The sequence below is a fragment of the Calliphora vicina genome, chromosome 3, assembly GCF_958450345.1.
Source record: "Calliphora vicina chromosome 3, idCalVici1.1, whole genome shotgun sequence".
Taxonomy (NCBI): Eukaryota; Metazoa; Arthropoda; class Insecta; order Diptera; family Calliphoridae; genus Calliphora; species Calliphora vicina.
The window spans coordinates 35,384,426-35,411,699 of NC_088782.1; positions in this window are offsets into that span (position 1 = coordinate 35,384,426).

The window sequence follows — 27,274 nt, forward strand, 5'->3', positions numbered from 1 at the left end:
TGCATGTTTGTAACAAATTTGTGGGGCATTTTATGGGAACTATAACCAATTAAGGGACGATTGTTTTACAATTTTGTGGACTGATATCTATGTATCTTATATGGGAGCTACGGAAAATTAGTGGTTTGGAAAAGCCGGTTTTTGGAAATAATTCGGTATCTCGAGAATTGTATAGATATCGTAATTTCATAAAATTGGAGCTAAGATGTTTTCGAGTTGATTGGCAGTTGTTCAGATTCGAGGGCGGACTTTTTTAAAGAATCGCCAGAAATCCTTAGAATTAAATTTTTTGAAATGTTAAAACGGTACCCTCTGAAAACTTTCGTAATGACTTAAAATACCACCAAACTAATTTTTTGCTTGTTCTAAGATGGGCAGCCCGTGCCGACTTTCGATTTAGTTTTGAGGTGCACTTACAAGGGGAAAATGTATTTTTTTCAGTTTTTTTTTAATATTTTTCTGAATTGGTTTTACTTAGAATTAATAACACTAAGGAAATTGGGCTCATTAGTCAAAATATGGACAAAAAATTAGTTTTTCTCGAAAATCTCTAAATTTATATCGCAGGTACGGAAAAACTATTGGAGGTATTGACATATTTTTTTCACATTTTTGTTTCCTATTATGTTGTAAATAAATCCCCATGTGATGATCAACAAATTCTGAAATTTGTTTAACAAAATTTTTAAAAATTTGAAATTGGAGTTTTGAAACTGCCGTTAAAAAAAATATTTTTTTTTGGTTATACCTGTGAATAGGTTAACGTATCCTATGAAGATAAAAACTCATATACAAGTAAATGTAGATATATATTAAGTAAGAATAAACTTTTGTTTTAATATTTCACAAAATATGTTCATTTTGTTCCTACATTTGTTGTTCTAGTAGCCTGAGACACGTTAATGGTCTGGCGAGTTTTTTAATAACTTTAACATTTTTTAACCAATTTTTGTCTTTTATATCTCATTAGAACGACAATTACGTACATATTTTGATTATTTTAAACTAAATTGTAAAAGGAATTACTTAATAGCTAAATTTTTTAAAAAAGTGACAAAAAATGCATTTTTTCTCCTTGTAAATGCATCTCAAAAACTAAATCGAACAAAACTAAGGGAACAGTTAAACAAGCTAAAATTTTTTTTGGTAGTATTTTAGGTCATTACCAAAGTTTTCAGGGGGTACCGTTTCAACATTTCAAAAAATGTAATTCTAAGGGACAGTCTAATGATTATGTTATTAAAAATATGAAAAAAATTATTTTTCAAAGGTGGCAAGTTTTTTGGAGATTTGAAGAGTAAATATAAGCTTTTCATGGTATTGGATGAAATCCTTGGGACTTGAGGATTGATATTAGAAAGTAATTAAATAATTTGAAATTTTTTCAGACGTCATTCACCTTAAAAACTAAAAAAATATAAGAGGGTGATTATTCATAAATAAAAATATAACATTTGAATTAATGTACAATTTTAATGGTTAAAGATATCATAACCAAATTGAAAACTAATATAGTTCAAAGTACTAAATTAATGAATTCTTGCAGTTTTTATTTTCAAATACCCAAATTCCTAAAACGAAGGAAATGTATTCTAAAAACTGAGTTTTTTTTTTAATAGTGCACACTGTGACGTTATTTACCGTGTGACAGTAAAGAAATTCGTATGTGAGTTTAAGCAATATTTGGGGCTATATAAATATGGAGCTAATTCGAGGATCTATGCTTGTGTTTTTAGAATTTTTTAATTAAACCATTTTTTTTTAAATTGGCCAAGTATGTTTGGTTTGGTTTGGGGCTATGCCCGCTTAAATGAGTGAAATTTTATTTTACATGCTAATGCATTAAGTTATCATTCCGTATCATATAAAAACTATATATTGTACCGAAGAAAATTTTTTTCTTTAAAAGAAAAAATATAGGGCTTTTTTGGGAAGCGTGTAACTTTTTATAAGGACGAGCCTTTTTTTTATTCAGAATTTAATCGTAAATATAGCTGTTATTTAAAAAAAATGTTCGTGCCTTCGTAGGCCCGCCATATCTAAAAAACCAAGAAATACCGAGAAACATTACAAAAATAAATGTACTTAAATATCTTTTGAACTAAATGAGATAATCTATTCATGTAACCGTAGATATTGTTAAGGACTATCTATTCGAGTACAATTATAAATTTTAGTTGATTCAGATCATAAATGGATTTTTGATTTTTTGAAAAATCCCTCAAAAGGTGACCAAATTTTAGGGGGCAACCCACTGGCCCCAATTCCACCTAAGAAGTTGAATAACTGCAAAGTAACTCGAAAACACCTCTGCTCTAACCATGTGAAATTTCGTTCGATATCTCCAATAGTTTACGAGACACCGAGTTATTTACAAAAAAAAAAAAAAAAGTTTCTAAACCACTGTGTGATCGCCACAAGATTGATTTTTGAATACAACTAATCTGTGTAAAATAAAATTTTTGTTCGATATCGACATTTACAAGATTTGTATTTAGTTAAAGATATTTATCGGAAGTGGTCCTTCATAAAATTAGGTACATTGATGATCAAATATAGACGGATATACACAAAATCCAGAAGATTGGTGTTGTATGGATACTGCTATTCCGGAAAAAAAATTTTCATGGGGGCTGGGAAAAATTATGGACCGATTCCTGCCATTTTCAATAGAGCTTTTCTTTTAACAAAAGACCAATGTGTGCAAAATGTCATGGTATTATCTGCTTTATAATTTAAAGAAGATAGCAAATAATTTGTTTAAAATATTGTCGTTATGACTTCAAAATGTCGGATTTATAATAGATGGCGTATCTTATGAAAGCGGTTAATGTTTCTAATAAATTATATATCATTTTGAAGGGTACACATCTGTCATATATTTTCACTTAGTCATTGAACATTATACTCTAAACGACAGAGTTTTTTTTTGTTTTGAAAATGTCGAATTTTGTGCCAACAAAACGTCATATGCCGGAAGTTTTGCTTTACTTCTTTAATAAGAAAACAAGTAAGAAAGCATGGTCGGTCAAGCCCGACCATATAATACCCTACACTAAGTAAAAGAGCAAAAACATTTTTCAATAATTTATATTTTTGAGTGATTTTCGGAAGTGGGTCTTATATGGTGGCTATGACCAATAATGGACCGATCACCATGAAATTAGGTCGTGTGATTTGTGTCTATATGAAAGTTTCCTATGTTGAATTTTGTGAGTCTACCAACATTTTTAAGCGATTTATGCACGTTAAAGTGATTTTCGGAAGCGGGTCTATATGGGAGCTATTACTAATTATGGACCGATCGTAACAAAATTTGGTAACATGAATTTTGTTTATATAAAACTTATTTGGAGCGCAATTTGTGGAGATACATTTATAAATTAAACATTTATGACCCATAAAGTCCAATTTCGGAAGGACATTTGTATGGGGGCTAGGTGAAATAATGGATCGATTTCAGTCAGTTTCAAAAGGCTTGGTCCTTGGGACCAAATTTTATCGAAATATCTTCAAAATTACAACCTGTACTCTGCGCACAAGGTTTATATGGACAGCCAGCCAGCCGGACGGACATCGTTTAATCGACTCAGAAAGTGATTCTAAGTCGATTGTTATACTTTAAGGTGGGTGGTTAGACTAATATTTTTGGGCGTTACAAACATCTGCACAAACGCATTATACCCTCCCCGCTATGGTGGTGTAGGGTATAAAAAGTGCCGCTGAAGCACACCGATTGCTCACCAATGCTTAGGGTGAATGTGTCCAACCAAAAAAGTTTGAAGATCATAAATTGGAGACGTTACTCCATGAAGATTGTTACCAAACTCAGCAATTTCAACAAGTTTTCAAGCAGCTGGATTCATACCATACGAATTGAAGCCGAGAGACCTTGAAAGTCGATTTTGCATGTCCGAATATGATGCTTGAACGACATAAAAGTAAATAATTTTTCCACCGAATCATTACATGCGATGAAAAATGATATCCAGTAAGTGATCGTATGTGAAGCCCGGCCAACCAGCCGAATCGACTCCAAAACCAAACATTCATGGCGCTAAAGTAATTTTCTGTGTTTGGTGGGAGCAAAAGGCTCCTATATATTATGAACTATTGAAATCTAACCAGGACATGAAAGGGAACCTGTACCCAACACAACTGATTTGTTTGAAGCAAGTATTGACCGAAAAACGTCCAGGCTACATGTTGCAATACCTGTTAAAAAGTATTTATAATGAAGTGTTTTAGAAGTTTTGCATCACCCACTTTATAGTCGCGATCGTGCCACGTCCGACTACTATTTGTTTCGATCGATGCAGAACGCTCTCTTTGGGATATGGTTAATTTTGGATCAGAGTATCCTATACTGGCTTGGTTCGTTTTTGGCCTCAGAAGATGTGTAGTTCTTTGGCTCGGAATCCATATGTTGCCAGAAAATTGAGAAAAGGTCATAACTAACAATGGCCAATACTTTGAATAAATTTATATTGTACAAATGTTTCAAACTAAAAAAATAAAAAATAAAAAAAATCCGTATTTTTAAGCACACCCTATATCACATTTGGGTCCATATTTTGATCAATAAGTCTGGTCGTACTTGACCGATCTCTCCAATTTTCAATACCAAAAAGTATAATAAAAATATTTGGGGAAAATAACATCTCTTATGCGTCCTTTACTCGAGGCCTTATCGTGCTAACAACAAACAGACGGACATAGCTAGATTGTCTTAGAATTTTATGAGTACCCAGAATATATATAGTTTTTGGTTTGATGACCAATATCTTGATATGTTACAAATGGATTTGCAAACTCAATAGACACATTGTTTTTTTTGAAAGTGGGTATACAAAACTAATGATGGGCTTATGTAGAGAAAAGGGGATGGGATGATATAGTTATAGTTTAAATACCGACAATATTCTCAAACATTTGAAACAGCGAAAAGTTTTAAACAAAACAATATCAGAGGAACTTCTAAAGTTTTTATTAAGTTAAATGATTTTAAATAAATCCATTAATTATATTCAAGCAATACTCAAAGTTTAAATTGAATCATTATCATAAATTAAAACTCATGAAAAACAAAAAATACTTATTAACAAACTTTAGCCATACCCTTTTAGCCATCTATCTTAAAATTTATTTACCTTAACAAATACTTAAACAACAACCAACAAAAAAGGACATCAATATTACCCTAATAATCTTTTTCGATTGACACTAACCATAAATTAAATCCTCCGTCTTAGGAGTAGGCACAAATTTTCAAATAATTTTCACTGCAAAGCTGTAAATAACACAACCTAAGTATGGTAAATATGGTCTTGTTAAATTTAAATTTCATTTGCATAAAACCTAACCCCACAATATTGAAAAATAAAATGAGGTTTTTTTTCCCAACTTTTATCTATTTGTTTCTATCGTAGATGGAAATAAATTTACAGGTGCTAAGTAATATAAATCTGTTTACTTGACCTACCTTTGGATGTTTTATATTGTCTTTGCAAATAATCAAATTCAGTTCGAAGTTTATTTGTACAACAATTCAAGCTTTACGTTTGTTTAACCTTTGAAAAAAAAGCACACACAAAATCTTTTACGTTTTTGTTGTATTTGATTTGAATTTGAAATGTTGGGGTTTGTTTAGCAAGAAAAGGAAGTTTTAAATAGCGTACAGAAGAGGATAACTACAAAGTTTTGATGTATATTTGTAGATAGACAGTTTTAGCAGATGCTACTGCTTAGTAATTTTTTCTGAAAAAACAATATAATCTCTGAAATAACAAGTAAAAGAGCTATATTCGGCTTCAAAATACAAATTCTAAATATTTTTAGGTAAACAAAATTTATTTTTTTTTTCAAAGTTGTTTTTTTTCATTTTTTAGAAAACAAAATTTTCGAATTGTTATTTTAAAATTTTTTAAATTTAAATTTTCTTTTTTTAAATTTAAAAAAAATATTTTGTTTTTGGTGAAAAAAAATTCGGGTTAAAAAATATTTTTTCCGATTTTGACCCATTGTAAGTCCAAATTACTATGGTCTTATATACGTCGTTGCAAAGGTCTTTGAAATATCTATCATTAGATATCCATAATGTCTATATTAATGTCTTAGTTATCCAGATAGATATAGGTCAAAAATCGAGGTTGGCCTGTTTTTTTCCTCATATCTCAGCCATTTGTGGATCTACAGATATAAAGACAGACAGACGGACATGGCTTAATCGACTGCGCTATCTATAAGGATTCAGAATATATATACTTTATAGGGTCGGAAAATTATATTGTGGAAATTACAAATGGAATGACAAACTTATATATACCCTTCTCACGAAGGTGAAGGGTGTAAAATCATAGTTTTAGTAATAGGCTTGGTATATGTTTCGTAATAACTTCAGACATGAAGCATATTACGGCCTTTGACCTCAACTATTTTAAGTTTAGGAAGAGGATATTTAGTGCGAGTTTTAAACCACTGTTTTCAACAATGCTTTAATTAGCATTTCTATTGATGGAATATATTTTGATATTGTCGGAATTTTTAATTTTGTTAGCACTGGAAATATATTTTTTGGTCATTAGCACCTTCTTCCCTTAAACAAATCTTATATCAAAACAAAACAATCCACAAATACAATACAATATTCATACCTTTTCTTCTCAAGTTGAAATGAAAAACTTTCGAAAAAACAAAACAAATAAAATAGTAAATAGCAACGTGAGAAAATTCAAAAATTTTTTTAGTTCAACCAAATCCTATTTAAAGTCAATACTTTGAGACATGAGAACAACAAGTTGCAGCGCATAAAAATGAAAAATGCCAGCAAGATGTTTAAAAATAAAAAAAGGCTATCAAGTCTTATTTTTTGTTTTGGGAAAATAATAGACTTGAGATATTGAATTTAGAAAGAATGAGGTAAAAACAGTTGAAATCCTTTAAAAAACAAACAAATATAAATGATTAGAGTTACATGAAAAAGTAATAAAAAACACATTTTAACAAGGTTCATCGTTTCTTCAATGTCCGGCATTTACATAGTCTTAGTTTTGCCTTAATTTTAGGTCTTTACACTCTCTTATTATAGCTTCTATCGTGGCCATTTATATGGTCTTCGTGTTACTTTAATCTCAGGCTTTTTAAAGTTTAAGTATAGCTTCCATCTCAGGTCTTTAAATTATCTTAGTATAGCTTCAATTTGTTTTTCTAATACAGTCTTAGTATTGTATCTATATTTATATTAATGCGGGATTTTTTTTTAAATTTTTAGCTTTTAGTTTGAAACATTTGTACAACATCAATTTATTCAAAATATTGATCATTGTTAGATTTCTAGCCAAAAGAACTGCACATCAAGCCAATATCGGACACTCTGTTCCAAAGTGAAGCTAATCCCAGAGATAGAGTTCTGCATCGATAGAAACAAATAGTAGTCGGACGGGGCAAGGTCTAGACTGTAAAGAAGCTGAGGAAAAACTTCACAACCACTTCATTCTAAATACTTTTTAACAGTTATTGCAACATATGACCGAGCGCACAGGGCTTTGGAAATGTTTTTTTTTTGGAAATTATTCGTTATCTCGGTAACAAATAGAGATATTGTTACGAAATTTCACATGGTAGGCGCTGAGGTCTCTTTGAGTTGATTTAGGTTTAGTCAGCTTCCTGGAGCTAATGGGGGTCAATGCGTTGCCCCTAAAAGTTGGTCACCTCGAGTCTCAAATTTGTTTAAAAAATCGCCAAAAATCCATTTAGAATCTTAAAGAGCTGAAATTTAAAATATAAATAGACCTTTAGAAGATTTATAGAAAATACTCTTACATATGTAGGTTATGTCTATTAGTTGAAGAGATATTTAGGTTTATTGATTTATTTTTTTTTTTAATTTTGCTAGATATTTTTATGTTTTTTTTAGATATAGCGGGAATATGGAGGGTCGAAATTTATTTTTAAAATATCAGCTATATTGGTGATAAAATTCTAAATAAAATAAGTAAAGCTTGGTAACATTTATCTCGTCCCTATAAAAAGTTACACGCATCCAAATTTGGAGCATGTAAAAAGGGCCGTAATTTTCTTTTGTAGAAACAAATTTCTTCTGGACTATATATAGTTTTTAAATGATTCGGAAATAGAACTTAATGCAAAAGTGTGTGAAGTAAAATTTTGCTCACTTAGAAGGACACAACACACACCAGACCTATCCAAACTTAGCCAATATATAAAAAAAATAGGTTTGAATAAAAAATTCTAAAAAGGCAAAGCATCGATCCTCGAAAAAGCTCCATATTTGTATAACCCTATATGTATCTTAAATACTGGCAAATAATTTGTTACTATCACACAGTTTTCTAAAAAAACTCAGTTTTTGGAACATATTTTCAACGTTTTAGGAATTTCGATATTTAAAAATTAAAAATTTAAAAATTTCTAATGCCTTTGATTTTAAAATTTTACGTTAATAAAAATTTTATATTTTTCTTCATGGAAAATCACCATATTATATATTTTTTTTTAGTTTTTAAGGTAAATAACGTCTCAAGAAATTTTAGAATTATTTAGTATTACTAAAATTTTAATATCCAAGTGCGAAGGTTTAAACCAATATTAAGCACTTGTATAAAAAACTTTTATTTACTCCTCAGAAGTTCCACAAACCTTGCCCCTTTGAAAAATTTGTACGTTTTTTCATATATTGTATGCTGAACAAACGTAATTTAAACGCCTCAGCTCTAATCACGTGATATTTCCAATAGTTCCCGAGATACAGAATTATTTCCAAAAAAAAAATCGTTTCTAAATCTACTTGGTCTGCAAAATTCATAAAACACATGAAAATCTATCATTAAATCCATGAAACAATTTAGTCTAATTAACGCAACAAAATCATTGAATTAATGAAACAATATCATGTTATTAATAAAATAAATTCGTTTGTGCAATGAACATGTTTTATTGCTTTCATGAACTATTTTCATTGATTTTATGACTAATTTCATTCCATTAATGAAATAATTTCATATTACAGCTAAAAATAAAAGTCCATGAAAAATTCTTCATTAATACTTTTAATGAAATGATTCATTAATTGATGCAATTACGAAATTCACGTCTGGAATGAAGGTTTTTCTATCAGTGCACAGTGGTATAGAAACTTTTTGGGAACTATAGGAGATATTGTTACAAAATTTCACATGGTTTGAGCAGAGGTGATTTCGAGTTGATTTACGCTTGTTCCTAGCGATATTGGGGACCTTTTTTAAAAAAATCGCCAAAAATCCATTTATGATCCGAATGAGCTCAAATTTTAAATATAAATTGTCCTTGAGAATGTCTACAAAATACAATTGTAGGTTATCTCTATTAGTTGAAGAGATATTCAGGTTTATTGATTTTGTTTAATTTAGCTCGATCTTTTTATGGTTTTCTAGATATGGTGGACCTACGGAGGGTCGAAATTTATTTTTAAAATATCAGCTATATTGGCGATGAAATTCTAAATAAAATAAAAAGAAGTTACTAACAGTTATCTGTTCCCTATAAAAAGTTATATGCATTCAAAATTATAACCTGTAATAAGAGCCTTACTTTTAACGTTTATTCCCAAAAAAGCTCATATATTTTTTCTTTTGTAGAAAAAATTTTTCTTCGAGACTATCTAGAATTTTTATAGGATCCGGAAAGATATCTTAATTCAAAAGCGTGTAAAGAAAAATTTGGCTCACTTAAGCGGACATATCACCCCCCAGAGGTATCGTGAAATAGCTCCCAAATGAAATAACTCCCAGTGAAATAACTCCCAATGAAATAATTCCCTTCAAAAATTAAATAATTCCCAAACTTGAAATATGAAATAACTACCAAAGGGTAAAATGAAATTACTCCCAATAATCGGCGGTTTCATAATTTTAAAAATATTAGTCCCAAAAAAGCGAAATAACTCCCAGTGAAATAAATCCCAATAGAAATGAAATAATTCCCAATGTAAAGCTATTTATTTATGCAATCTAAAAAAACGAACTACAAAAGTGAAATTATTCTTCGCCTATCAAACATTTTTTGCATTGCGGGCCTATAGCGTAGCGCAAAGTTTTACTCCTCTGGGATGTGTCAAAAACTGGCTTCACTCAGAGGAGAAAACCTTTTCGCCCGGCCGAATGTCGGCAATGCAAAAAACTTTTCTGAGTGAAGCCAATTTTTTTATATTTATGCGTTCTACTATTGCAAAGTAGAACCCAACAAAAATTAAATAACTCCCAATACAGTGAAATAACTCCTAATTCCCAAAATAAAATGAAATAAAACCCAACAAAAAATTCATTGGGAATTGTTTCATTGGGAGTTATTGCATTATGAAATAACTCCCAACAAAAAATTATGAAATAACTCCCTATGCGTTAGGAGTTGTTTCATAATGAAATAAGTCCCAAGTTGTATGGAAAATTTGTTGGGTGTTATTTCATTTTTTCGTGGGGAGTTATTTCATTTGGGAGGTATTTCACGGTACCCCCCCAGACCTATCCAAACTTGGCCATTTTTAAAAAAAAAATCTGTTTGAGTAAAAAATTCTAAAAAGGCAACGCACAGATCCACGAAACAGCTCCATATTTGTATAACCCCATATGTTTTTTAAATATTTACTAAGTGTTTTTACTATCACACGATTTCTGAAAAAATCAGTTTTTAGCACACATTTTCCCCGTTTTAGAAATTTCAGTATGTGAAAATAAAAAATGTCAAAAATTCTAATGCCATTGATTTAAGGACATTTGAGTCTATATTGGTTCCAAATTTTGTTATGATATCTTTAACTATTAAAATTTTACATTAAGTCAAATTTTATATTTTTATTCGTGAAAAATCACCAAATTATATTTGTTTAGTTTTTAAGTCCCAAAATTTTACAAAATTATTTAATTTTACTAAAATATCAATCCTCAAGTCATAATGTTTTCAACGGTATCAAATACTTATATAAAAGGCCTTTATTTACTCTTCAGAAATACCACAAAGCTTGCCCCCTTTGACAAATATGTAGGTTTCTTCATACCTAACACGTAACAATATATCCAATAATTTCCAAGATACCAAATTATATCCAAAAAAAAGTTTCTTAACCACTGTGCAGTGTACTGTTTATTGGATATCTAAGCACCTCTCGAGTAGTAGAACTAAGAACATAGAGACATTGGATATTTGCAGTAAGTATTATCGCCGATCATTGTATGAAAGGTCGCTCAAATAGCTTTTGCTTCCAAAAAATTAAGTTTAGGGTTTTAACAGCGTCTAATTGATAGTTGGTTTTTCGAATTGCTTCTTTTGTTTGTCCAACAAATTTTGTATACATTCAAAATTTTAAATTTGTCATGCGATTAACTTTATAAAAAACCTATCAAATCCCCTTAAATTACTTAACTATAGCTGTGTAAACTGTTTGAAGTATTACTATAAGTTAATATATCAATTTAAGATTTTCCCCACAAATCTCAAGAAACTGTAATTACATTTCCTACAAAATATTAACAAATTGCCTAATAACCCCTAAATACATTGAATTTTTTCTGTTTGCCTTCTTGTGTATTAAACAACAATTACTAAAGTTAAACCCGTAGAAGAAGAAAAACTACATTTAACCAAAAATTTCAAATTAATTAAATGACCAACAACATCATATTACTAAGACACATTTCTAAAAATCTTCTACTATGTTTAGTTCAGTTCAATTCAATTCGGTTTTATGTTTAGTGTTGTGTTTTGTTTTGTTTTCTTAAGGTTTTTGTTAAAATGCCATTAGCACTGAATGTCATAATCAAAACTTTCTTACAATTTTCAAGAATTTCCCTTTGTAAACATGTGTGTGTGTCAGATGTTTGAAGGAATTGTGTGTGTATTTGAGATATTTGTAAGTAATTGTGAAATACTTTTAGGGGACCAAAGTAATTAACGAAATTTTGTTGCAAAAAAAAAAAAAAAAAAAAAAATATATATAAAGTAAATGTATAATAAAATATTTATTGTACATGTATGATTGTAAGTGTATTTGTAAATGTTTAAATGGGAGTATGTGTTTGTGAGTGTTAAAATACAGTAAATGCTTTTGTGTATATTTTAAATTTTAATTACCACATTTTGTCAACTGTGTCAAAAATGAATCGATCGATACGAACAGCTGTGTTGGAGGTAAATAGCAGTGTTGGAGAATTCCTGCTATTTATATCGCTAAATAGTTATAATTCAGAGAAACATCATATTTTTGTTCTTCTTGAACAATCAAAAGGGGCATTCATCCCAACTCCAGATGAGATCTAGTCTGGTTTTTAGTAGATAAGTAGAGAATTATTCATTTATCCGTAGCCACTGACGATAATCCTGGAGGATTATGACTATATAGATGTTGCATATGCTGGTTTCTCTCTACTTCAGGGATATTCTATTGAATGAGAACAGTTCACAGCGAAATGATACTCGTTCTCTTTACGAGAACGCAATTGTGGCTTATTCATATAGACCTGCGAAAAGAAAACTCCACAATAAAGAAACAGTTCATATTACCTTGCCGCGAGATGACCTTGCCTTCAAATCGCTAGTGCAGATTGTGAAATGTGGCATCATGAGCTGAAACCACATGTCGTTGGTGTCTATATCATCCAATTCAGTTCAAAAGAAGTTGGTAATCATCGACCTATAGCACTTGCCGTTAAAGGAGATGGGCAACATCGTGGACAATTTAAGTTTCGGTGAAAATTTCCATTCCGGGGAACTTGCATTTAACCCAATATTTAAAAATTTGCTACAAAATCATCATTAAAAATATTCAGAATCAATTTTGAAACAAAATCCACTTTGAAAATTTAATTTCCAAAACTAATTGAAAAATCCCCAACTCTGGGGAACTATCATTTAAGCCAATTTTTAAAAATTTTATGCAAATTCACCATAAAAAAGTATTAAAATTTAATTTTAAGAATTAAATGTGTTTGAAATTTAAATTCCCAAAATTAAACTAAAAATCTCCGAACTGGGAAACTTTCATTTTAGCCAATATTTCAAAATTTTATACAAATTCATAATAAAAAATATTCAGAATTAATTTAAAAACAATATCCAGCTTAAAAACTAAATTCCCAAAATTAAACCAAAAATATCCATTCCCGGGAACTGCATTTAACCCAATATTTAAAAATTGTATGCAAATTCATCATAAAAAATATTCGGAATTAATTTTAAATAAAATCCAGTTTGAAAATTAAATTCCCAAAACTAATTGAAAAATCCCCACTCTGGGGAACTATCATTTAAGCCAATTTTAAAAAAAATTTATGTAAATTCACCATTAAAAAGTATTAAAAATTAATTTTAAGAATTAAATTTGATTGAAATTTAAATTCCCAAAATTAAACTAAAAATCCCCGAACTGGGGTTTTATATCAGGTTTAGTTTTTTTTAGGAATATTCTAAACAAAACATGTTAAATGTTTTATTAAAACTAAATGTGTTTGTTTATTGGTAAAAAAAATAAGTAATTTCTTAGTTTTTCCCGTTTTTGTGGCAACAAAATATATTTTGTTTTAGAAAACAAAACAGCATAAATAGAAAATCCAATCCAAAATTTATTATTATTATTTCCATTACTTAAGCACATATTGCTATGACTTTATGAATATAGCAATGAACTTTTAATAACCGCCACTTCAACGATCTCTAACCGCTGCTACTTTTAAGCTCACACTTATCCTATGTATGTGATGTGTATTGTGTTAAATATAAAATATTTACTTTGGCCAACGCCCAATACGATATGAATATAAAAAAAGCTGGAAATAAAGTGTAAAAAATGTCAAAGTGTTAAATAATCCAAAAAATAAAATACTATATTCGATACATACAGGCAGTCAAACGTATATAAAGACACATACGCATACAATAGCGCGGCAAGAGTAGCAATAAAAACAAATTTTATACATAAGATGAGTGTCAAAATTATACAGTCATTTAATTTAATATAATATGAAAAATCGATTTTTGGTACGAAATATGAGTGATCACAGATCGAGCTCGTTTTCCCGATTAAACGCTTATTTACAAAGTTATTAAGGATTTTAGATTTTAGGATTTTTCTTATGAAAAATCGATTTTTGGTACGAAATATGAGTGATCACAGATCGAGCTCGTTTTCCCGATTAAACGCTTATTTACAAAGAAATTAAGGATTTTAGATTTTTGAGTTTTTTGATATGAAAACTTGATTTTTGGTACGAAATATGAGTGATCACAGATCCAGCTCGTTTTCCCGATTAAACGCTTGTTTTGACTTTTGGTACGAATTATGAGTGATCACAGATCGAGCTCGTTTTCCCGATTAAACGCTTATTTACAAAGTTATTAAGGATTTTATATTTTAAGTTTTTTCATATGAAAAATCTACTTTTGGTACGAAATATGAGTGATCACAGACCGAGCTCGTTTTCCCGATTAAACGCTTATTTGCAAAGTTATTAAGGATTTTAGATTTTTAAGCTTTTTCATATGAATCGACTTTTGGTACGAATTATGAGTGATCACAGATCGAGCTCGTTTTCCCGATTAAACCCTTATTTACAAAGTTATTAAGGATTTTAGATTTTTGACTTTTTTCGTATGAAAAATTGATTTTTGGTACGCAATATGAGTGATCACAGATCGAGCTCGTTTTCGCGATTAAACGCTTATTTACAAAGTTACTAAAGAATTTAGTTTTTTGGTTTTTTCATATGAAAAATTGATTTTTGGTACGCAATATGAGTGATCACAGATCGAGCTCGTTTTCTCGATTAAACGCTTATTTACAAAGTTATTAAGGATTTTAGATTTTAGGATTTTTCACACCAAAAATCGATTTTTGGTAAGCAATATGAGTGATCACAGATCGAGCTCGTTTTCCCGATTAAACGTTTGTTTACAAAGTTATTAAAGAATTTAAATTTATGGTTTTTTCATATGAAAACCCGATTTTTGGTACGAAATATGAGTGATCACAGATCGAGCTCATTTCCCGATTAAACGCTTGTTTACAAAGTTATTAAAGAATTTAGTTTTTTGGTATTTTCATATGAAAAATCGATTTTTGGTACGAAATATGAGTGATCACAGATCGAGCTCGTTTTCCCGATTAAATGCTTATTTACAAAGTTATTAAGGATTTTAGATTTTAGGATGTTTCATCTGAAAAATCGATTTTTGGTACGAAATATGATTGATCACAGATCGAGCTCATTTTCCCGATTAAACGCTTATTTACAAAGTTATTAAGAATTTTAGATTTTAGGATTTTTTCATATGAAAAATCGATTTTTGGTACGAAATATGAATGATCACAGATCGAGCTCGTTTTGCCGATTAAACGCTTATTTACAAAGTTATTAAGGATTTTAGTTTTTTAGTTTTTTCATATGAAAAATCGATTTTTAAATATGAGTGATCACAGATCGATCTCGTTTCCCTGATTAAACGCTTATTTACAAAGTTATTCAGGATTTTAAATTTTTGGTGTTTTCATATGAAAAATCGACTTTTGGTACGAAATATGAGTGATCACAGATCGTGCTCGTTTTCCCGATTAAAGCCTTATTTACAAAGTTATTAAGGATTTTAGATTTTAGGATTTTTCATATGAAAAATCAATTTTTGGTACGAAATATGAGTGATCACAGATCGAGCTCGTTTTCCCGATTAAACGCTTATTTACAAAGTTATTAAGAATTTTAGATTTTAGGATTTTTTCATATGAAAAATCGATTTTTGGTACGAAATATGAGTGATCACAGATCGAGCTCGTTTTGCCGATTAAACGCTTATTTACAAAGTTATTAAGGATTTTAGTTTTTTAGTTTTTTCATATGAAAAATCGATTTTTGGTACGAAATATGAGTGATCACAGATCGAGCTCGTTTCCCTGATTAAACGCTTATTTACAAAGTTATTCAGGATTTGAAATTTTTGGTGTTTTCATATGAAAAATCGACTTTTGGTACGAAATATGAGTGATCACAGATCGTGCTCGTTTTCCCGATTAAATGATTATTTACAAAGTTATTAAAGATTTTAGATTTTAGGATTTTTCATATGAAAAATCGGTTTTTGGTACGAAATATGAGTGATCACAGATCGAGCAAGATTGCCCGATTAAACTATGGTTTACAAGGTTACTAAAGAATTCAGTTTTTTGAGTTTTTTCATATGAAAAATCGATTTTTGGTAAGAAATATGAGTGATCACAGACCGAGCTCGTTTTCCCGATTAAACGCTTATTTACAAAGTTATTAAGTATTCTAGATTTTTGAGTTTTTTCATATCAAAAATCGATTTTTGGTACGAAATATGAGTGATCACAGATCGAGCTCGTTTTCCCGATTAAACGCTTATTTACAAAGTTATTAAAGAATTTAGATTTTTGGTTTTTTCATATGAAAAATCGATTTTTGGTACGAGATATGAGTGATCACAGATCGAGCTTGTTTTCCCGATTAAACGCTTATTTACAAAGTTATTAAGGATTTTAGATTTTTGAGTTTTTTCATATGAAAAATCGATTTTTGGTACGAAATATGATTGATCACAGATCCAGCTCGTTTTCCCGATTAAACGCTTATTTACAAAGTTATTAAGGATTTTATTTTTGAGTTCTTCCATACGAAAAATCGATTTTTGGTACGAAATATGAGTGATCACAGATCTAGCTCGTTTTCCCGGTTAAACGCTTGGTTACAAAGTTATTAAAGATTTTAGATTTTTAGTTTTTTCATATGAAAAATCAATTTTTGATACGAAATATGAGTGATCACAGATCGAGCTTGTTTTCCCGATTAAACGCTTATTTACAAAGTTATTAAGGATTTTAGATTTTAGGATTTTCCATCTGAAAAATTGAATTTTGGTACGAAATATGAGTGATCACAGATTGAGCTAGTTTTCCCGATTAAACGCTTATTTGCAAAGTTATTAAGGATTTTAGATTTTTGAGTTTTTTTCATATGAAAAATCGATTTTTGGTACGAAATATGAGTGATCACAGATCGAGCTCGCTTTCCCGAATAAATGCTTATTTACAAAGTTATTAAGGATTTAAGATTTTTGAGTTTTTCCATATGAAAAATCGGTTTTTGGTACGAAATATGAGTGATCATAGATCAAGCTCGTTTTCCCTATTAAACACTTATTTACAAAGTTATTAAGGATTTTAGGATTTTTCATATGAAAAATCGATTTTTGGTACGAAATATTAGTGATCACAGATGGAGCTCGTTTTGCCGATTAAACGCTTATTTACAAAGTTATTAAGGATTTTAGATTTTAGGATTTTTCACACCAAAAATCGATTTTTGGTAAGCAATATGAGTGATCACAGATCGAGCTCGTTTTCCCGATTAAACGTTTGTTTACAAAGTTATTCAAGAATTTAAATTTATGGTTTTTTCATATGAAAACCCGATTTTTGGTACGAAATATGAGTGATCACAGATCGAGCTCGTTTTCCCGATAAAACGCTTATTTACAAAGTTATTAAGGATTTTAGATTTTTAAGTTTTTCATATGAAAATCGGTTTTTGGTACGAAATATGAGTGATCACAGATCAAGCTCGTTTTCCCGAATAAATGCTTATTTACAAAGTTATTAAGGATTTAAGATTTTTGATTTTTTTCGTATGAAAAATCGATTTTTGGTAGGAAATATGAGTGATCACAGATCGAGCTCGCTTTCCCGAATAAATGTTTATTTACAAAGTTATTAAGGATTTAAGATTTTTGAGTTTTTTCATATGAAAAATCGATTTTTGGACGAAATATGAATGATCACAGATCGAGCTCGTTTTCCCGATTAAACGCTTATTTACAAAGTTATTAAGGAATTTAGATTTTTGAGATTTTTCATATGAAAAATCGATTTTTGGTACGAAATATGAGTGATCACAGATCTAGCTAGTTTGCCCTATTAAACGCTTGTTTACAAAGTTATTAAGAAACTTAGTTTTTTGGTTTTTTCATATGAAAAATCGATTTTTGGTACGAAATATGAGTGATCACAGATCGAGCTTGTTTTCCCGATTAAACGCTTATTTACAAAGTTATTAAAGAATTAAGTTTTTTGGTTTTTTCATATGAAAAAACAATTTTTGGTACGAAATATGAGTGATCACAGATCGAGCTCGTTTTCACAATTAAACGCTTATTTACAAAGTTATTAAGGATTTTAGATTTTAAAGTTTTTTCATATGAAAAATCGATTTTTGGTACTAAATATGAGTGATCACAGATCCAGCTCGTTTTCCCGATTAAACGCTTATTTACAAAGTTATTAAAGAATTTAGTTTTTTGGTTTTTTCATATGAAAAATCGATTTTTGGTACGAACTATGAGTGATCACAAATCGAGCTCGTTTTCCCAATTAAACGCTTATTTACAAAGTTATTAAAGAATTAAGTTCTTTGGTTTTTTCATATGAAAAATCGATTTTTGGTACTAAATATGAGTGATCACAGATCGAGCTCGTTTTCCCGATTAAACGCTTATTTACAAAGTTATTAAGGATTTTATATTTTTGAGTTTTTCCATATGAAAAATCGATTTTTGGTACGAAATATGAGTGATCACAGATCGAGCTTGTTTTCCGGATTAGACGCTTATTTACAAAGTTATTAAGAAACTTAGTTTTTTGGTTTTTTCATATGAAAAATCGATTTTTGGTACGAAATATGAGTGATCACAGATCGAGCTTGTTTTCCCGATTAAACGCTTGTTTACAAAGTTGTTAAAGAATTTAGTTTTTAGGATTTTTCATATGAAAAATTGATTTTTGGTGCGAAATATGAGTGATCATAGATCGAGCTCGTTTTCCCATTTAATCGCTTATTTACAAAGTTATTAAAGAATTTAGTTTTTAGGATTTTTCATATGAAAAATTGATTTTTGGTACGAAATATGAGTGATCACAGATCGAGCTCGTTTTCCCGATTAAACGCTTGTTTACAAAGTTGTTAAAGAATTTAGTTTTTAGGATTTTTCATATGAAAAATTGATTTTTGGTGCGAAATATGAGTGATCATAGATCGAGCTCGTTTTCCCATTTAATCGCTTATTTACAAAGTTATTAAGGATTTTAGATTTTTGAGTTTTTTCATATGAAAAATCGGTTTTTGGTACGAAATATGAGTGATCACAGATCGAGCTCGTTTTCCCATTTAATCGCTAATTTACAAAGTTATTAAAGAATTTAGATTTTTTGTTTTTTCATATGAAAAATCGATTTTTGGTAGGAAATATGAGTGATCACACACCGAGCTTGTTTTTCCGAATAAACGCTTATTTACAAAGTTATTAAGGATTTTATATTTTTGAGTTTTTCCATATGAAAAATCGATTTTTGGTACGAAATATGAGTGATTACAGATCGAGCTCGTTTTCCTGATTAAACGGTTGGTTACAAAGTTATTAAAGAATTTAGATTTTTTGTTTTTTCATATGGAAAATCAATTTTTGATACGAAATATGAGTGATCACAGATCGAGCTTGTTTTCTCGATTAAACGCTTCTTTACAAAGTTATTAAGGATTTTAGATTTTTTGAGATTTTTCATATTAAAAATCGTTTTTGGTACGAAATATGAGTGATCACAGATCGAGCTCGTTTTCCCGTTTAATCGCTTATTTACAAAGTTATTAAGGATTTTAGGATTTTTCATATGAAAAATCGGTTTTTGGTACGAAATATGAGTGATCACAGAACGAGGTCCTTTTTTGATTAAACGCTTATTTACAAAGTTATTAAGGATTTTATATTTTTGAGTTTTTTTATATGAAAAATCGATTTTTGGTACGAAATATGAGTGATCAGAGATCGAGCTCGTTTTCCCGATTAAACGCTTATTTACAAAGTTATTAAGGATTTTAGATTTTAGGATTTTTCATATGAAAAATCGATTTTTGGTACAAAATGTGAGTGATCACAGATCACAGATCGAGCTCGTTTTCCCGATTGAAAGCTTATTTACAAAGTTATTAAGGATTTTAGATTTTAGGATTTTTCATATGAAAAATCGATTTTTGGTACTAAATATGAGTGATCACAGATCCAGCTCGTTTTCCCGATTAAACGGTTATTTACAAAGTTATTAAAGAAATTAGATTTTTGAGTTTTTTCATATGAAAAATCAATTTTTGGTACGAAATATGAGTGATCACAGATCGAGATCGTTTTCCTGATTAAACGCTTATTTACAAAGTTATTAAGGATTTTAGAATTTTTCATATGAAAAATCGGTTTTTGGTACGAAATGAGTGATCACAGATCGAGGTCCTTTTTTGATTAAAAACTTATTTACAAAATTATTAAGGATTTTAGATTTTTGAGTTTTTTCATATGAAAAATCGATTTATTGCACGAAATATGAGTGATCACAGATCGAGCTTGTTTTTCCGATTAAACGCTTATTTACAAAGTTATTAAGGATTTTAGATTTTTAAGTTTTTTCATATGCCAAATCGACTTGTGGTATGAGTGATCACAGATTGAGCTTGTTTTCCCGATTAAACGCTTATTTACAAAGTTATTAATGATTTTTGGATTTTTGAGTTTTTTCATATGAAAAATCGACTTTTGGTACGAAATGGAGATGGAGATCACAGATGGAGCTTGTTTTCCCGATTAAACGCTTATTTACAAATTTATTAAAGAATTTAGATTTTTGGTTTTTTCATAGGAAAAATCGATTTTTGGTACGAAATATGAGTGATCACAGATCGAGCTTGTTTTCCCGATTAAACGCTTATTTACAAATTTATTAAAGAATTTAGATTTTAGGATTTTTCATATGAAAAATCGATTTTTGGTACGAAATATGAGTGATCATAGATCGAGTTCCTTTTCTCGATTAAACGCTGATTTACAAAGTTATTAAGGATTTCAAATTTTTGTGGTTTTTATTAGAAAAATCGATTTTGGTCAGAAATATGGGTGACAACAGATCGAACTCCTTTGCTCGATTAAACTCCTATTTATACAAAGTCATTAGGGATTTTAGATTTTTGAGTTTTTTCTTAAGAAACGGCATCAAATATTGCCGGCTATGTTCTTTCAACAGTGAGAAACTGACAGTAACTCTACGTCATTTCTTTGTTAGCAATTGAAAATTATCATTTCAAAAAATGTTAAAAAAGTAAGTGGCCTTATAATTTCGACATTCACTTTACATGGCTTATGTGCAACACATACATACACAATATAAATGTACATATACATACATATATGTATGCATACGGTTACATATAAGCTCACTTATAAGCTCATGTAAATGTTGCATATATGTACGTACATAGACGTATATTATATACAAATCTACCCGTAAACATTTATATGTATGTTTGTTTGTATGCCTGTATAGTGGAACAAATATTTATTTATGAAAAACAGCGAAATAAAATGAATATGTATTTATATGTACATAAATATAAAAAATGCAAAAAATGTGCAATGAAATTAAATGCAATAAAAAAATCAATAAAAATATGTTATATACATTCATACATACATAATATGCACCATATACATATGTATATATAAACATACTTATGTACTTGATACAGATAAAAATTCGTACATATTTAAATAAAAATAAATAATAAAAACTAAATAAACCATAATAAAGGCGCAGTGATTTAACCACATTTGTATACATATATTGGCAATTACAATTAAAATGAAAAAAAAAAAACAAAATTATTAAATATAATAAAAAAAAAAAACTCATTCAGCAAATTAATTGAACTTTAAAGCACACTGTACACTGTACATTGTACAATGTACATAAATATTTTAAATAAGTTTGACCTGCTATCCTGGGCGTATAAGCAATATTTATTAATATGCTTAATAATCATATTAAGTATACGTATAGTGATGCTATGTGCTATTTTATTATTATATTTTCTCCGTAAACTACATGTTGTTTTCGCTTTTGTATTGAAGGACTGTTAATATTATTCGCCATCTTTGTATAATGATGTATGTAAATACACAATAGTGAGGTATAATTAAATGAAGATACACATTTTATTCATTTTAATTAAGTACTTCAAAATATGTATGGAGGGCAAATGAGGTCAGCAATGTGGTACAATATATGTGGTCGAAGGGTTTTTGTTAATATTTAAATTTTTTTTTTTAATAATTACACCCATCGAAAAACTGCACTCTGCCTATATCAGTACAACCTTCTGGTATGTATAATTTTATTGGTTAATGTTACATAATATGTTATCTAGACGAACTATAACTTTATGTCCAGATAGTTAGCTATCTACAAATCTTTATCTATATATATGAGTAAACTAAAACAAATTGTGGAATTTTGCTAGAAGTATTTTCAAAATTAGTTTTATTATGAACGCCATTTGGTAGTTTTATACGCCGATAATTTATTATGCTAAATCTGTTCACATTAATTAGACTAGTATATATAAGGTTTTTGATCATGCTATGAAACTTCAGGCTAAATATTGAAAACTGGTTTTGATTTATTTATTAGGAAAGAAAATACTAAAAATAATATTAAAATTTAAACAAAAAGTTAACAATGTTTATACTTTTTTTATAAATATTTTAATAAGTCTCTCGTACAACACTCCAACTATAACCTGCTTGCATATTCTGGTCCCCAAAATCTTAAAAAGTCCTTTAAAATGTGGCACACTGGGTTCGATCGGAAAAAAGTGGAAATAAATCATTCCCTTCTGAACTACTCATCCGATTGCAAAATGATTTACAAACATTTCGTACAGGAGGACACAGACTTTAAGACTAGAGGTGTATTCTAAACACGTTGCACACATTTTACGAAACGATGAAAATATAAATCGTCTAAAATTCGCAAGAATATATATGAAATGGACAGATGAGTGGAAAAAAGTAATTTTTTCTGACGAAAAAAAATTTAATTTAGACGGTCCTGACTCATACTCATGCTATTGGCACGATTTAAGATCAAACGATGTTCGGATGTCAAAACGTAATTTCGGTGGTGGCAGTTTTATGGTTTGGGCAGCGTTTTCTGCAGTTGGCAAGTCGAAAATATGTTTTATTCCGACAAAAATTAATAGTGCGATTTATAACGAACTGTTGGAAGATGCTCTCATTTATGGATGAAAAAATGGATGAAGATTGCATATTCCAACAAGATAATGCTGCAATCCATGTTTCTAAGCAATCGAAATCTTGGTTTAATGAACATAGCATTCCTCTGTTGGACTGGCCGGCATGTAGTCTGGACTTAAACCCAATGGAGAACTTGTGGGGATACATGGACCGTAAAGTTTATGCAAATAATGCCCAGAATGAATAATGACTGTGACAGAGCTGAAACTAAAAATTAAACAAGTCTGAGAGAAAATTGATTCCGATCTGCTTAAAAAATTAGTGGAATCAATGCCAGACCGTATTTTTGAAACAATCCATAACAAAGGTTCATCCACACATTATTAATAATGCTACAGTGGCCCATAAATTAAAGAGAGTTTATAGGAAAATACCCTTAAAAATAAAGTACAAATGATTTTTTTTTGTAAACAATATTTTAAGTGAAGTCTTAACTAATTTAATAAACAAATCTGTATCCCCCTAAATATGTTCTTGTTTAATTTTTACAATTTTTTTTTAAAAAAAGTAGTGTGCGTTTATAGGAATATTGAGAGTTACATATCTCTGTAACAGCTATTGTCCTAGGAGGGGGAAATTCAAACCTTTTGTATACTCTGTGAAAGGTCTCGGAAGTAACCTAAATGAACAAATTCTATTTTGAATATTAATTCATAATGTTTTTTTTAACATATTTGTTATACATATTTAGTTTTTTTCCAATAATTGAACATCACACCGTTGTATGGCATTTTTATCTCATGCATCATGTCACGCCTTTCAAGTGCCACATGATACCATATATTTAACAGCTTAATTTTACTGCACAACATTGACAACTTTTGTTTGAGACCACCCAATAGAAAACCATTCTAACTGAACTTATAAAAACCATATTATGATACCTAGTAAATAAATTATTTTCACACTCACTCATTTTGTGTGCAATATGGTTTTAAAATTATTATTATGTTGGTCTACAGTTATTTAGAGTTACATGTGTGTAAGCAAAAAGAAAAAATAAACTAACTTGTATTTTCCTCCTGCTATAAATATGAAAAACATTGTGTGTCTTGTTGTGCCTGCTAAGAATGAAAACCTGTAGAGGCAAAACCAAGAAGACAAGCAATACCACTAATGAGCTTGAAAATTGTGCAACTTTGTCAAACTTATATTCAGCCATAACTAACCAAATACACACACTTACACACAATCATTTTCTCACAAATAATAAAGTTTTTTTGTTGTTTCTCTTTCTCTCTCCCCTGCTCCTGCCTTACATTTACACAAATGCATACAACATTGTTTACCAAATATTATGAATTTACTAGACACGATACGACACCCATGCTTACTCGTAGAGACATGTTTTTATTGTTATTATTATAATAATATTTTAGTTTAGGTTGTTCTCTTTTTTCATCTTTTTATTACAATATCAAATGATGCATTGTTAGAAGTTGTAACATGAACTTTGTCGTAGCTGTTTGTTGCTACTGTATTTTTTATTATTATGGTAAAGCATCTGCAACCTGTCCACAAAAGTGTGAAGACACATTTACCCAAACAAAGTGGCAGTTTATTATACCAAACATTATAATAATAAATGTTTTCTTTGGGGTTCCTCTCTATACCCCTTCCTTTTCATTTTCTATTCCATTGTATTTTATTAAAAACAATTATTTATTTGTGTAAAATTGTTCTTGGTATTTTTTGGTTAATGTAGACTTTTTTGTTTCTATGAAAATTAATGTGTCTCACATTTTGACATTTTATGTATAGAATGTAAAAAGAGAAGCATAATAAACGACAAAAGTTTGTTGCAGAAGAATAGAATCATGTTGGTTTGTTTAGAGATCAAGGTCTTTGTGGTTAGTCATATATTGTTTTATGTTGGTAAGTAGTTATAAGGTCATATACATATATTGTTTAACTTAAATATTGTGAAAGAAAGAAGTAAGTAGTAAAATTTTATGATAATTTAGGTTGGCAAATCAAAAAATATTCCGATACTGATAACAAAAAATAATTGTGTGGTAAAAATAATGTGATAGAAATTAAAAAAATGGATGTACATACTGTACCGCAATTCTGTAACTTTTTAACGACAAAATTTTGTCGTTAAGTAATCAAAATTCGTTAGTTAACAATATTTATCGTTAAGAGATATTCCGAATTAAATTTTACCGATTATTTTCGTTAAAAATAGTCGGTAGATAACGACATTTGTCGGTAGGTTAACGACAAATAAAATGATCTAGTTAAGCCCTAGCGATAATTGTTTAGGAGTTAGTTTTGTAACATAAATATTCGAAATAAGCTGTTCTTTGAAAGAACGACTGGTCAACCCTTTTGTGTTTGTTAGATACGGACTGATTTGAGTTTTAAATATACAAATTAACATACCTTAATTATCATTTTAAGATAAATTTGGATATAGATTATATTGCTTTTAGAAAATAGTATTCGAATTTTAGGAGCAACTTTTATATGGGGCATAATATCCATATTTAACATATTTCTGGAGTGTATAATGTTTATCCCTATATTCAATTTCCATTTTTGACGATTATAGACTTATATAAAAGTTATAAAATCGTTTTTAAAACAGTATTCTAAGAAGGAAATTCATCAGAATTTGTCGACTGTCCTTAAAACAATCAGTGATCACTTGTGGTAGCATAGACATATGGATTACACTGGGTTACTTTTAAAAAAACTCTTGTTCTTCTGTTTTCAGTAGGTTTCGCGACCACATTTGGGGGAGCTGGTGTTTGATTTTTATATACAAATGCGATTATTTATTCACACTACTACGAATTTATCTGCAAACACGAACAAATAATAAACATTATAATAAACAAAAATAATTTTTTTAATTTTAAAAATATTGAAATTTATATTCATTGTTAAAATGTAAAGCAACCGATATTTTTCGTTACTTAACGACATCGGTAGGAAAGTATAAAAAGTTACAGAATTGCGGTACTGGAGTACTTAATAATCTCGTTTTTGAAAATTGAGGTCACCAAAAAATTACTAAAAGTACTGGACATTGTTAGCTATGACCTCTTCCCATCTTTCTGGCGATATATGGATTCCGAGTCAAAAGAAATGCTCATCTTTTGAGGCCAGGTATGAATCAAGGTAATTTCGGATACTCTTTTCCAAAGTGAAACGTATCCCACAGAGAGCGTAATGATTCGATCGAAATAAATAGTAGTCGGACGGGTCACTGTCTGGACTATAAATTGGGTGAGTCAAGTCTTCCCATGCACTTCATTATAAATACTTTTTTACAGGTATTTTAACATGTGGCCTAGCGTTGTCATGATGGTCGAATACTCTAAGCGTTTCTTGGCCAATGCTCGCTTCAAACGAATCAGTTGTATTCGGCACAGGTTCCCTGTGAGGGTCTTAATAGAAAGTACCCTTTTGCTCCAACCAGATACAAAGAGTTTACCTTAGAGCTATGGATATTTGGTTTTGGTGTCCGGGCTTCATATACGATCTCTTACGCTTCGGGTCATTATAATGGATCCATTTTTCATCGCATATAATAATTTTCAAGCGTTATTCCGAACATGCAAAATCGTTTTTCAATGTCACTCGGCTTCGATTCGTATGGTACGCAAATTCCCTGCTTTTGGATGAATCCTGCTGATCGTAAACGTTTGGAAATTGCTGCTTGGGTAGGTCCCAATAATTTTGCAAGCTCTTGTTGAGTTTGATAACAATCTTCATGAAGTAATGTCTCCAATTGTGGGACTTCAAACATTTTTGGCTGGCTTGGAAGATCTTTATCTTCGAACAAACCATCTGTTGCTCATTGATACCGATGGAACAAATTTATCATGAGCTTTGGTGAGCAATCGGTGTTCTTTTTTGGTACCAAATTCGATATTTTAGAAGCAAAAAAAATTTTTGCTTACACTATAATGCACAGTGGGGCAGAATCAAAATTTTTTTGGAAATAAATTTGGCATTTCTAAATGGTTAGTCCAATCAGAATAACGTTTGAAGTGGGTGTAGCCAAGGAGTATCAAATTAGGGTACCTTCGACATGTAAAATTTTTAAACACGTGGCTTTTTTTTGTTTCTCATCCTATTTCAA